A 14,644-nucleotide genomic window follows, 5' to 3' on the forward strand; every position below is an offset into this window, starting at 1 on the left:
CAATTGCAATGCTAAGTGATTCAATGTAAAACTGAACTAAATCATGCCTAGTTCAGTACCATAACCATAACGAATATTTTTAAGCTTATTGTTAGAGTCACTGTATCAATCCATCACCTTCTTCTTCACTGATCCCATGCTTTATCGTGGATGATGTCTTTCTCAACAGACTGGTGTCATGATAGCCTGTCCAAATTACATGAAACAAAGTCTCATCATCCTTCCTTCTAAGGTATTCCTTGGCTGTATTTCCCTCAAAACAGATGTTTGTTATATTGATAGCCCAGTTTGTGGTGCTTTCGACATTCTTTTCCAAAAGGTAAGTGAATGGCCATAATTTTGGATATGGCCCCCCTTATTCAGAGCCCAGAGCTCATAGTCACATAATAGTATTAAAAAATCACCACTTGGCTTCTCAATGTGACATTTATAAAGCCCTTTATACGGGCTTCTTGGTGTAGAGATATATGAAGATATGGTGACACAGTGGGATAAGTATTGGATTGCTCACTGTAAACCAGCCCACTGTGCCTCCCGAGTAAGATGAGGTTGTCTTTTCCTGTAAGTATTTATGGTCAAAGAAGTTCTCATGAACATTTATAATCAGTCTTATAAGGTTCCCATGAGACAGGATAGGTGCACTCGCAGTGGGCTTAGTTTGAGGACGAGATCATTCGTTTCTTAGCTCATTCGTTTCTTGCTTGGTTTACTGATTTTCCCTCCGTGCAGAAGACTGTCTGGTGTCTTCATAGCTCTCAGAACTCACAATGAATACAGTAATGCATACATTAGTGGATGCGTGTGTTCAAATCAAACAATTCATATACAATGGAACCCTGATAATTTTGTGATTGCAAATATTGGGATCTGGGCAGGGTAAAAATTCAGTGTATGCCTGTGGGCCACCTCACTCACATTTCTGACATATTTTTGCCATCCAACTTGCTTCAAGGACCAGCTCTGGAGAAGCTTCCTTGTGGAGCTGTGACCCCTGTCCATTAGCACCAGCAGAAGACTGGTGTGGTTTATTTTCTCAAATGATATGAACACCCACCTTCACTCCCCTCAAGATTCTCCTCTGGAACCAGAATTCCAGAGTCTGCTGAGCCAGGGAGACTTTGATACAGAAATGTCTGTCTCCATCCGCTTCCTCGTTTTGATGGTCCTAGGTCTCCCATCGGGTCAGTGGCAGGGAGATGCACTAGGTCACAGCAGATTTAAGGACAGATGGGATATTCAAAGCTTGTTTCCTAAGACTCCTGGTGTCCTGTCCCAGGTGCAGCTTTAGTAGTCAGGCCCTGAGGTGGTGAGACCATCACAGTACCTCACTCTCATCTGCACCATTACTGGGGACTCAGTCTCCAGCACCAGTGCCACATGGGAGCAGATCAGGCAGCCCTGAGAGAGGCTGTGAGTGGATGGGAAGGAGCTTCTACAGGTCAGAGTGGTTTAGCGAATACACACCAAATCTCAGAGATCTAGTCAGCAACCCAGACACATCCAAGAACCAGTTCTCCCTGCACCTGAGTTCTGTGACCACTGAGGATCCAGCTGTGTATGGCTGTGCAAGAAGACACAGAGAGAGACGTCAATGTGAATTCCCACACAAACCACTCTGAAACACAGGGGTGGGGTTGGACTGAAGGGAATTTGGGGCAATGGGTGTGCTCAGGCCCAAATAGCACAGGCCCAGGTTGCAGGAGCAGGTTCAAGTGAGAGCACAAATAGGATGGTCTGCTGTGTTTTTTAGTTTATTTTGTTAAAACAAAATTTGGATTTTAGCAACAGATTTAGCAGGAATTTCAGTAGGAATCATTCTATTTTCTCTTAATTTAAAAGAAAAAGAAGATGAAGCAGCAGCAGCAGTAGTAGTGGTAGTAGTAGTAGTAGAAGAACAACAACAACAACAAGAAGAACAAGAACAAGAAGAAGATTGCTGTAAAGCTTTAGAAAGGAAATAGTAGAGTAAGGTAAAAAGTTGTGAAAAGAGGAAAACAATTATATTCCATGAAATAAGTGCAAAAAAGTGGTGAGGTGGAAAACTGGAAAGACCAGGGGTAGAGTGCAGGGATGGCCTCATTGGAGTAGACAATGATTTCTCTTCACTACAGTTTGCTGGGTCATTCATGTCTGTGCCCTCAGGTTTCAATCCATTAATTTGCAAAGCGAAACTGTTTTCAAATCTCTCTTGAGTGGTTTACCTGCCTTTGCTTTATGAAGCATTTTATGTTGTGTGACCATTGGCTTATATAGAAATACATCCTTTCCAGCCTCTTCCCTAATATCTGGTTGATTTACATTTAGGAAAATCAAAACACAGTGAGTCTATTCTGAGACGTTTTCAGAGGAGAGTGCCTTAGTGATTCAGACATGATAGTGTGGAGATGCTTCTCTTGATCACATGGCTCATTGTGATTGTCCTTGTTTCCTTGGGTCTATCTCAGTTGCAGGTATAGAGGCTGGACCCCAAACACCCAACTCACTGCTGTCCAGTCACTTAAGAATATTAGAAACTCTATAAGGCTCTGGTTCTCAACCTATGGTTCAAGACCACTTGGTGGGGGGGGGGGGATGGGTGAACGACATTTGAGGTATTTACTCGTGCCAACATGTCTGGTAAACACATGTGGGGTTAAATGAGGGGCTGAAGGATAAATGGCTCGATGATCCTCACCTTTCTAGTTGTTGGGTCTCTTGCTTTGCGATAGTCGGACTAGGGTGCAGCTGCCTTGGCCAGTTCCCTGTTTCAGCTGGCAAGGCTCACTTCCTGCAAGACATCCCCTAGGAGAAGTCACATAGACCTACTCCAGTGCAGCCCTGGGTGCTGGAGCAGCCGTGTGGAGACCCCCGCCAGCTCTGAGATGCTTACAGGTCCACTGATTTGGCTTTCCTCCTTCAGTCAGTGCTATTGCATGTCTTTTGTGAGATATAGGACTTTATGGATTGGTGTCATACATATGGGTTAATCTTGGACTTGTGGGCTTGGGTAGCACTGGATTGGGATGTTTTCTTGCTGTGCACTTAACCTTTATATAAAACTCTCTCTTATACATGAATTTCTGTAGATTTGTTTCTCTAAAGTGCCCAGACTAGCACAACCCTTTCACAGTGATCACCTAAGATCAACAGAAAACACATTTTCCAATGGTCTTAGAAATCAAGACACCACTCCTCCATCCATCTCCAGGTGAGTATGCCCACATGCAGATACACCCACATATGGGTAACTGGTGTGATGACATCATCGCGCCTACCCCATACAAATACAAGTGTATGTGAAAGGGTTGGCACCATAATGTGCTTAAGCGGACCAGTAACACATGTGTAGAGAGCAGCTACTCTGTAGAGCTCAGTTGCTTTGTTGCAAGCAGTTAGCTACTCTGCTAAAAGCAGCTACTGTGTTGAAAGCAGCAGTATTGGAGGTAAAACGACACTTCATGAATTATAATTATTGGGTAAATGTAACATCCTGTACCGTGAAATCATCAACTACTGCAAAAATATGTGGATATCTGTACCATGGCAACTTAATCCTGACGCTGATTGGTCTTGTTAAGTTCAGCTATGGTTGATATGAATACTTCTCCCTTGTGAGAGTAACAGGTATGTAAAAAAACACAAACAAACCAAAACCACAGAATGGTAAATCACAGGAAACTTTAACGAACTCTATTGACTGAACTGTGCCATGTATCACCTTTTGTATTATTAAAGCGATTGTTTTATATTATTTTCATTAGAAAACCATGCCGTGACAATGAATCATGTAGAGAAGAATGTTAACAAAATAAAATATAGCGAGGATTTTTTACAGTATGTATTTATCTCAATATTTACAGCAGGAATTGAGGAATCACAATGTGTTATTTGTTGTGAAGTTCTATCAGCTGAATATATGAAGCCAAAGAAACTATAACGCTATTTTGTTAGCAAGCATCTGAGTTTGCCAACAATTATACCAACTATTTTAGAAGCAAAGCTCATGGACTCAAGAAAGCCAGACTTGACACTGGTGGCAAAACCACAAACCAAACGTTAACAGCCAATGAAGCTTCATACTTGGTGGCACTCAGAGTTGCCAGAGCTATGAAACCTCACACCATTGCTGAGGATTTATTGTTGCAAGTGACCAAAGTCATTGTTTAAGTTATGATTGGAGACAAACTTGTTATGAAATTGAGTTCAATTTCCTTATCTAATGATACTGTCCGCAGAAGAATAGGTGACAGTTTGCTGATATCCTTGATCAGGTCATCCCAGAAATTAAATCTGCTCCACTTCCAATATTTAGCATCCAGTCACTTCCAATATTTAGCATCCAGTTTGATGAATCTACAGACATTGCAACCTGTTCCCAGTTACTGGTTTACCTGAGGTATGTTAATGATGGCAACTTTAAAGAAGAGTTTCTTTTTTGCAAACCTCTTGAAATGACAACTACTGCAGATGATGTATTTGACACAGTTGGTTCATTTCTGAAAGAGCATAAGATCTCTTGGGAAAAGTTTATGGAGTTTACTCAGATGGTGCTCCAGCTATGCTAGGATGCCTACCTGCATTTCAACGTTTGGTACTGAGTCACTAAAAGTCAACGGAATTCACTGTATGATTCATCGGCAAATATTAGCAATGAAGATGCTTCCACAAGAGTTACAAGAAATAATGAATAGTGTCATAAGTTCTGTCAATTTTGTAAAGGCGAGCACTTTAAACAGTTGACTGCAACTGCAGAACGAGATGGATGAGCACAATAATGCTCTGCTATTTCACTCGGAAGTAAGATGGTTGTTGAGAGTAAACGTTTTAAAACGTGTTTTTGAGCTTTGTGATGAACTCAAAGCATTTTAAAATCATAAGGCAACAACGCAGTTCAAAGCACTTTTCAGCGATCAAAGTAAACTACAGAAAATAGCTTACTTGGTTGACACATTTTCCATCTTGAATGAGTTAAATTGATCACTGTGAGGAACAAATGCAACATGACTTGATTTTCTAAAAAGATCTGATCATTCCAAATGAAACTTTAGCTTTGGCACAAAAAAAAGGATGAAAATAAAATTTATATGTTGCCTAACTTATCTGCTTTTTTTGAGGAACATGACATTGAACCAGACAAAAGAATGACGATGATCATTCCTATGAAAGAACACTTGCACATGCTTGCAGATAAAATTTCATTGTACTTTCCAAATCTACCTGACATTCCATTTGCACTTGCTAGACACCCATTCACAGTCAAAGTTGAAGATGCTCCGGAGACAGTTCAAGAGGTGTTCATTGAACTCATTAACAGTGAGGCAGCACAAACTGATTTTGCTACAATGCCAGTTACAAAATTCTGGATCAAGTGTTGGCAGTCATATACCTATCTGAGACTGTGTTGCATCTTCTTCCATTTCCAACAACATATCTGTGAAACAGGGCTTTCCAGCTTTTTTGTTATCAAGTCTAAATACCAAAGTAGACTTCGTTGTGCTCTTGCAAAGACTGAAAACTTCTGATCTGGTGAGAAAGAAGGTTTCTCAGCATTTGCATGGACGCTGGCTTTTTATGCATACAGTCGCAAAATGTAACAATGCAGTTTATTGTCATTATATTAAAGACTGTTAACCATGCTACACCATGCTTCAAGACAAAATTTCATTTATTTGTAATCAGAAATAAATATTTCACAATACATAATTACATATTGTTTTTGTGATTAATCACTATGCTTTCATTATGTTCAATTTGTAACAAAGAAAATGCATCCTGCATATCAGATATTTATATTACAATTCTTAACAGTAGCAAAATTACATTTATGAAGTAGCAAAGAAAATAATTTTATGGTGTGGGTTCTCCACAACATAACATGAGGAACTGTATGAAAGGGTCATGGCATTTGAAAGGCTGAGAACCACTGCTATTGGACAAGGGCTAACTGGCCGTTTTGGATTTCTGAGATCGTTAAACTTTTCAGGATCATCTTACTCCGAAAGAGTAGCTGGCAGTTTTTAACTGAGGACCATGCAGTTAGTAGCCCATTGTATAATCCACTACACCATCAGAGCTTCTAGGCATAGAATCTCTTCCCTTTCTTTTTCAACTTTTCAGAAAGATGCTGGGATCTGAATCAGAATTGCATTATAATTAGAGATCACTTGTGGTGTGTTTGATATTTTCACAAAGTAAAATTCCCTATTAAAGAGTATGGCTAATTTTTCAATTTATGTCTTATGGTATCCTGTAGTAGTGTTTTTAAAGTTTTCTTTGTACAGATGTTTGCTTTTCTGCCCAGGTTTTTTCCATTTTATCTTATAGGTGGCTCTTGTAAATGGTATTATTTTCTTGATTTCCTTTCCAGAGCGTTCTCTGTTGGTACACGGAATCCAAATGGACTTTCTATATTGACCTATGGCCTGTGAAATTGCTGAACATTTCATTTGGATGCAATGATTTCTTGTAGGGCCTTGGATTGTCCATGTTTAGAGTGATACCATCTCCAATTATAGTTTTACATCTTTGCTACCATTTTCAGCTTTTATTAGACACTTGTTGATCAATAACTGCCATAAAGACTTGCAGCATATTATTAAATGAAAGTGGTATTAAAAGGTATCCTTATCAGGTGCCAATATGTAAAGGGAAAAATTTAATTAACTAACCATCGAGCAAAATGTTTGTTATTGGCATTGCATTTTGCTGTTTAAGTCAAATTAAATCATGTCACTCTCATAGAAATGTTAGGAAAAAAAAGAATGAAACACATATGGGTCCTGCTTCCTTCTCACAGTTGTCAAGTTTGAGCTCTTAGTTGCAGTTACTGTGATGTACTATATTGTTGAAGTTCATCCTTTTTTCAATATTTTGCTTTATCAAGCATGATGTCCTTTAATGGACAGATATCTCAACAAATGTCTAATATACTTAAAATGAAATTTTCATAGTATCCATTTATGACAAGCATTATAATTGTACAACTTCTAAGCTACAATTGACAGTGCATCAAACTATAAAATTCTTCACTAGCACTATAATTAAAATGCATCATTTTACTTTTAAACATTCATTTTTCAACTTTCAGTGGCATATGAGACAATTAAAAATAAAATAGCTTGGATCTGGTAAATATTAGTTCTCAAATAGACACTGCTTTTTAAATGTTTAAAGAGGTCCTGGGAAACAAATATGCCCAGGGAAACGCATCACTTGTCTATGGCTTCTGTGTATATTGATTGAGGTCCAAGTGAAATGAAATCCTTGACAACTTCAATCATATCTCCATTTTTCATGGTAATTTGTATTGGTCCTATAGTGAGGATTTTGGTTTTCTTTCATCGAGCTGTATTCTGTAGTTAAGGCACCAGTCTCTGATCTTCATCAGTACGTTTTTCAAGTCACACTACCTTATGGCATGCAGTATTAAGGCATCTGCATACTACAGGGAATTAATAAGGCTTTCACAAATATTATTTCCGTGCTCTTCTACATTTAGGACAACTTCTTAGATTATTTTCTTTTTTTAACATTTTATTAGGGACTCATACAATTCTTATCACAATTCATATGTATACATACATCAATTGTATAAAGCACATCTGTACATTCTTTGTCCTCATCATTTTCAAAGCATTTGCTCTCCATTTAAGCCCTTTGCATCAGATCCTCTTTTTTCCCCTCCCTCCCTGCTACCCCTACCTCATGAGCTCTTAATAATTTTTAAATTATTATTTTGTCATATCTTGCCCTATCCAGTGTCTCCCTTCACCCCTTTTCTATTGTCTGTCCCCCAGGGAGGAGGTCACATGTAGATCCTTGTAATCGGTTTCCCCTTTCCAGCCTACTCACCCTCTTCCCTCCCAGTATCACCCCTCACACTCCTGGTCCTGAAGGTATCATCCACCCTGTATTCCCTGTGCCTCCAGCTCCTATATGCACCAGTGTACAACCTCTGCTCTACCAAGGTAGATTTCGGATCATGATAGTTGTGGGGTGGGGTGGAGGAAGCATTTAGGAACTGGAGGAAAGTTGTATACTTCATTGGTGCTACATCGCACCCTGACTGACTCATCTCCTCCCCTAGACTCCTCTGTGAGGGGATCTCCAGTGGCCGACAAATGGGCTTTGGGTCTCCACTCTACACTTTCCCCTTCATTCACGATGTTAAGTTTTTTTGTTTTTTGATGATGATGCCTTATTCCTGATCCCTTTGGCACCTCGTGATCACACAAGCTGGTGTGCTTTTTCCGTGTGGGCTTTATTGCTTCTGAGCTAGATGGCCGCTTGTTCACCTTCAAGCCTTTAAGACCCCAGACACTATCTCTTTCGATAGCCAGGTAACATCAGCTTCCTTCGCCACGTTTGCTTATGCACCCGTTTGTCCTCGACAATCGTATCATGGAGCTGTGCAGCCAATGATATGATTTTTTGTTCTTTGATACCTTAAAACTGATCCTTTCGGGACCATGTGATCACACAAGCTGATGTGCTCTTCCATGTGGGCTTTGTTGCTTCTGAGCTAGATGGCCACTTGTTCACCTTCAAGGCTTTAAGACCCCAGATGCTATCTCTTTTGATAGCCGGGCACCATCAACTTTCTTCATATTTACTTGTTCAACTGCTTTGGCTTCAGCAATTGTGTTGGGAGGGTGAGGATCATAGAGTGACAATTTAATAGAAGAAATTATTCATGTATTAGGGAGTGCTTCAGTAGAAGCCCAAGGTCCTTCCGCCACCTTAATACTAAACCTACAAATATAGACACATAGATCTATTTCCCAATCCTCATATATATATTTGCATGTACATGTCTTTGTCTAGACCTCTATAAATGCACTTTGCCTCCTAGTTCTTTCCTCTATTTCCCTTGACTTTCCTCCTGCCCCACTATCATGCTCCATCCCCACCTGGGTTACAGCTATACCTCTTCTTTAAGTAACCTTGCCCTTATCATTCCCTACCAGGCCAGCCAATCCCCACCTCGCCACCAATTCGGATCCCATGTTGTTCCCTTGTCCCTGGGTTTGTTAACACCAGTTCTTTACGCCCAACCTCCCCCTATCCCAGGTACCCCCAGAACTGTCGGTCCCTTTGTTTTTCCTCCAGATAGTTCATCCAGCCTGTCTTATGTAGACAAACCTGTGGAGATAATAACATGCACAAAAATAAGACAGAGGAAAACAAAGCAAGAGTATACAGCCAGACAACAAAACAACAAACCACTGACAAAGAACAAAACAAAACACATCAAGATAGAAAAGCTTGTAGTTAGTTCAAGGTTCGTTTGTTGGCCTTTAGGAGTGTTTTCCATTCCAGTCTGTGTGGGCACCACGCCCTGGCCCCAAATCCACTTTCAGCATTCCCTGGGGACCTTGCCACTCCATTCCCTTGCTGTTCCGCTGCACTCCCCCAGTGATTTGCCTCGTTGTGGTGGGATCAGGTCAGGTGCAACCTGCACACTGTGTCTCTGGTGCTTTCCCCTGTAGCGCCATTGGTCACTGAGGAGTATCATGTCTTATAGTGCGGGCCATGTTGTCCTCTCTGTGGACTGGCTGCTCTAATCAGGAACATCATCCTCACGGCCTGGTGGGCAAGGCTGTGCTCCACTCTCTCCTCCTCCCCTTCATCTGCGCCCGTGTGCTCTGATCCGATATATCCCTCTGCCCGAGCTGTAGAATCAATGTCGTCCTTTGAAACAAATTCTTCTTGGGGGAGGGGCAGGAATCCACTTAATTTCTGGTGTTGGGGCCAGCCTCCCAGACCTCTCCACTGGTTCCCTACTCCATGCCGGAATGTTGCATTCACACCTTGCGGCACTGGGTGGAAGTCTGGTCCCACTTTCCCTGTGGAGATATAAACAATACACTCCCATTGGGTGGGTTAGTGCCCCATGCCCCAGCTCACCTTTTCTTCCTTATATTCATCCTTTTATTTTTCTTTCCCCACCTCCTCCCCAGTTGTCTACTGTGTGCATCCCTGGTTTTGATCTGGTCTCTGCCATATTACACAGTCAACCCAAAAATGTTAGTATATAGTAACTCTTTCCCCTATGCCACTTTAACATTTTTTAAAATATTTGCCTCAGCGAGATCATGTTTTACTTGTCCTTTTGTGCCTGACTTACTTCACTTAGTATGATTTCATTCAGTTCTTCCCAAGCCGGTATGTGCATCATAGTTGAGTTTCTTTCCCTGTGATCTATCTTTCTCAGAGTGGTGTGTTGAAGTCACCCACTATAACTGTCGGGTCTGTGATTTTTTCTTAATCTTTTGGAGTGTTTGGTTGACATAATCAGCTGGTCTCTCGTTCGGGGAATATATGTTTACAATGCTTAGTGGTTCATTGTCTATGATTCCCTTGAGCATTAGATAGTATCCCTCCTTATCTCTTTTTATGGTTTGTACTTTGAGGTCAATTTAATCCGAGATTAGGATTGCAACCCCTGCTTTTTTTGTATTGCTGTGTACTTGGTAGGTCCTTCTCCAGCCTTTGATTCTCAGCCTATTTTTGTCTGTAAACTTGAGATGTGACTCCTGTAGGCAGCAAACTGATGGGTTGTGTTTTCTAAGCCATTCTGCTAGTCTCAGTCTTTTAATGCCTGAGTTCAGGCCATTGATATTCAGGGTTATTATATCCATCTGTGAACTCTGTGATGCCATTTTATACCTTTTGTGTTGGGAGTTTTCCTACTTTCCTTTCTCATTAGTGTGTATTTTTTGTGTGTACCATTCTTGACTTCTTTCCATCCTTAAACCATTGCTATCTTGGGGTCTCTTTTCTCCTTGTTGTGCTCTGGGTGAAGTTGTTCTATGTGGTGGTCTCTTATTTGTGCTTGGTGAGTGTTGTTCATCTGCCCATACTGAGTCGGCGAGGATCTTTTGTAAGGCTGGGTTTGTTGTAACGTATTTTTTGAGTTTTTCCTTGTCTGGGAAGACTTTTACTTCTCCATCGATCTTGATCGATAATTTGGCTGGGTAGAGTATTCTTGGATTTGCATTGTTTTCCTTCAATTTGTGGAGTATGTTACTCCACTCTCTCCTTTTTTTCATAGTTTCTGCTGATAGGTCTGAGCATATCCTTATATGGGAACCTTTATATGTGACTGCTTGTTTTTCCCTGGCTGCTCTCATGATTTTCTCCTTTTCCTCAAATTTGGATAGTTTAACTATTATGTGCCTTGGTGATTTCATCTTGGGGTCCCGTCATGCTGGTGTTCTTTCAGCCTCCTGGATGGTTGCCTGGTTTTCATTCATTAGGCTGGGGAAGTTTTCCTCCAAGAATTCTCTCGCTATTGTAGCAGATGATTCTTTGTTGTGTCTTCCTCCGGTAGGCCAATAATTCTAATGTTCCGCTTCATAGCATCAGACATAGCTCTTAGGTTTTTTCAGCTTCTCTGATGCTCTTGTTAGATTTTTGTTCACGTTTATCAAATTCTGCTTGGCTGTCCTCCAAGACACTGATAAGTTTCTCTGATTCCTCCAAACAATTCTCAAGGAACATGATTATGCTATTGTTTTTCGTTATCTCCTCGCTAAGCTCCTGTATTGTTTCATCCTTTTTCTGTATTGTTTCCCTCATATCCTGCATGGCTCCAAGCAGCATTCTGAGAATTTCTTTGTGTGGCATCTCAATGTCTGCTTCTTCTATGTATGTTGTTATGTTCAGGACATCTTCTGCCTTTGTCTTTTTTTTCTCCTGTTTTTTTCGTTGAGGTCGTTAGGGGTGACTGCTTTTTGCGTTGAGTTGTTTTAGAGGGACCAGGTGCCATTTTCTAGTCTCTCTCTGGAAGACTTACAGGAATGCTTCTTCGAACTGCCTACAGCTGATTTTGCTATGGTATTAACCTACCACTTTATCTTCCTGTGGCTTCCCTATCAGGGGAGTACCCCAGATGGCAGGTTGGCTGCCTCCCCCAGTGTTGCACAGGCTGGGCTGATGTTCCTGTTATTGGTTTGAATGTTGAAAAGTGTTGGCTGAGCTGCCTTATGTCCCCAGGTACTCAGGCAGGAACTCCCTGGTGAGAAGTCTGAGGAGTATCCCCTGGATAGCAAGCAGGCCTTTCCCTAGCCTTTGGCTATCTATGCAGGCTGGAGCTCACCTAGCTGGGTGTGGCCAAGGCGCAAATGCCCTAGGGCAATGGGACTGCCCCATATGTCTGCAAAGGACCATGAGAGAGCAGGGTAGGAATAAAGAGCAGGGGGAGAAAAATTAAAATGTTAGACTAGACTCTGCAGGGGCATAGGGAAGTGAGGGAAGCAAAAGCAACTACGTAGTTGAGTCCCACTCCCTGCCTGTGGAGCTGCAAGGGCTTACTCCCTGCCCCAAGCCCCAGCTGCTATACGCAGCTGAGCCCCAAGAGTCGCAAGAAAGCTGCTGAGCAGCCCCCAAAGAAGTGGGGGGACACAGAGCAGAGATGTTAACAGATGCAGCAGTGTAGCTGAACCCTGATCCCTGCCTGTGGAGCTGTGGGGTGTTGAGTTTAGTCCCTGCTCAGACCATGTAGGCACGGCAAGCTGTGGCCATGACATGAAAAAGCTGTGCAGCCCTCCAAGGCTGTGTTGGAATAGAGAGCATAGATATAAACAGAAGCAACAATGTAGCTGAACCCTGATCCCTGATGGTGGAGCTGCCAGGGTCCTGTCCCTGCCCTGAGGCAGGCAGGGGAAAACTGTGGCTGTGTTTAGACCAAGCCCTGCTACAGGCTCCAAATGGTCCTGGCTCCGGCAAATACATTGGCTGGGGTCCAAATGATCCCAGCTCCAGCAGATACAGTGGCTGGGCTAAGGGCAAGCCCCCGGCGGCTTCCACTGATGTAAGCCAAAACCCACAGTCCTTCAAAACCCAGTGGATATGTGCCTACTTATCTTTATGATGCACCTCCTGCGATCCAGCAGTGTTGAATTTCCCTCTAAGTAACTCTCCTGGGCTGGATTCTGCAGAGTCCCCCTGGCATGTGTCACTCCCTTGCCATCGTCCTGTGGGCTCGAACTGATAGTTCTTAAATTGGGGATAGGATTTAGTGCAACCTCCAAACCCATTCCTTGATCTATTCTTTTATTACCTTTTATTTGATAAAATTAAAATTATATAACTTGGGAACCACTGTATAGGTCATATTGTTCCATAGTTCAATTCTGTCAAAACTAATTGTGCAATTTCTTGCATACTCATACATGTTTTCCAAATTATAGGGTTCCTTCCTAGACTTCTTGAAATCATCTCCCTTTTTTCTCCTCCACCCTTCAAGCACCCTAAAACCTTGTTATGCTTTCTTTCCCTGTGGGCACAACATCCCTAGGTTTCATTTTCTGAAAAATAACCAAACAAATTACACTGCTTCAAGACGGTGAGCTACAATGGCGGCACCTCTGAGAAACAGTCTAATGTAGATGAGTATAAGCAGACTGCAACAGAACAGCCACACAGAGTTGCCAGGATAATACGTCTTAACACAGCACACTTGCTGTACCAAGACTTGTTTGTTAGAAAACCAATAGTAGACAGCTCTTGGTACAGCTGCTTTCTTCAACCCCAGACACCATGTGTTTTCCAGCTTAAATCCTCAGGTTACAGTGAGTCTGGGGTAGAATCCAGTTCCCCCAGTGGAGTTCCCATTTGGGGATCCCACAGAAGCAGCTCTGCAGCATGACTTGTACTCTGAGAGTCAGGATTCAGTTTCCCGCTGTTCTGTGACATCTGACCTGGCTTCCCAGGTAACCCCAGAGTCCTAGGTCAGCTCTGCTCTCCGAGTGCAAGTCATGAAATACCCTCCCTACCTGTTGATCCCAAGAGCACCTGCAGTCCCTCCTTCCCCCACTTGGCTGTCAGCTCTCCTTTCCCACACCCCAACAGACATGCACTTATGTTTACCCAAAATTGACTGTTCCATCCCCCCTCTCCAGTGCTGCCCACCCCCTACCATCACTAAGCCTCACCCCTTTGAGAGGGCCACCACCCTCTCCAGGGGACCTCACCCCAGATCCATATTGCTACTACTCAGCATCCTGCCCCATTTCCCCCACCAATGGATTCCAGCTATCAGGAGGTCAGTAAGTGCCCTCTGGCCAAATGACCTCCACTATACTTACCTTGAACAGAGGATTTGCAGTTCATGGCACTGGTCCAGCACTTTCCCAGGCGATCTAGCTCCCAGCCAGAGGGCCTGATGACGTGCAAACTTGAGCTTGTGCCCTTTCTGCTGCTTTTTCGAAGTGGAGTGAACTTAAATAGCATTTGTGCTTTTGTGCTTGACTAACTTCACTAAGCATGTTTTCCAGATCCTTCCACGACTTGAGGTGTTTCAATGCTGCTTTTTAGGGATTCATATTATTTGTGTGTTTACATCAGAGGTTTTTTTTTAATGTATCCACTTTTCTCTTGATGGGAATTTAGGCTGTTTCCAGCTTCGTGCTATTGTGAACTGTGCTTCAATGATCATGGGGGAACACATGTCTGTTCGTCATCTCTTTCTTATTTCTTTGGGGTATATGCCCAGTAATGGTATTGGTGAGTCAGATGGTAGTTCAATTTCCATATGTTTTAGGTATCGCCATATCTCCTTCTATAGTGGCTGTACATATTTACATGACTACTAGCAGTTGTGCAAAAGTCCTTATCCCACCAGACCCTGTCCAGCCTTTATTGTTCTGTTATGTTTTGTTTT

This window comes from Tenrec ecaudatus, chromosome 3 (assembly GCF_050624435.1).
Source record: "Tenrec ecaudatus isolate mTenEca1 chromosome 3, mTenEca1.hap1, whole genome shotgun sequence".
In the NCBI taxonomy this organism is placed as follows: domain Eukaryota; kingdom Metazoa; phylum Chordata; class Mammalia; order Afrosoricida; family Tenrecidae; genus Tenrec; species Tenrec ecaudatus.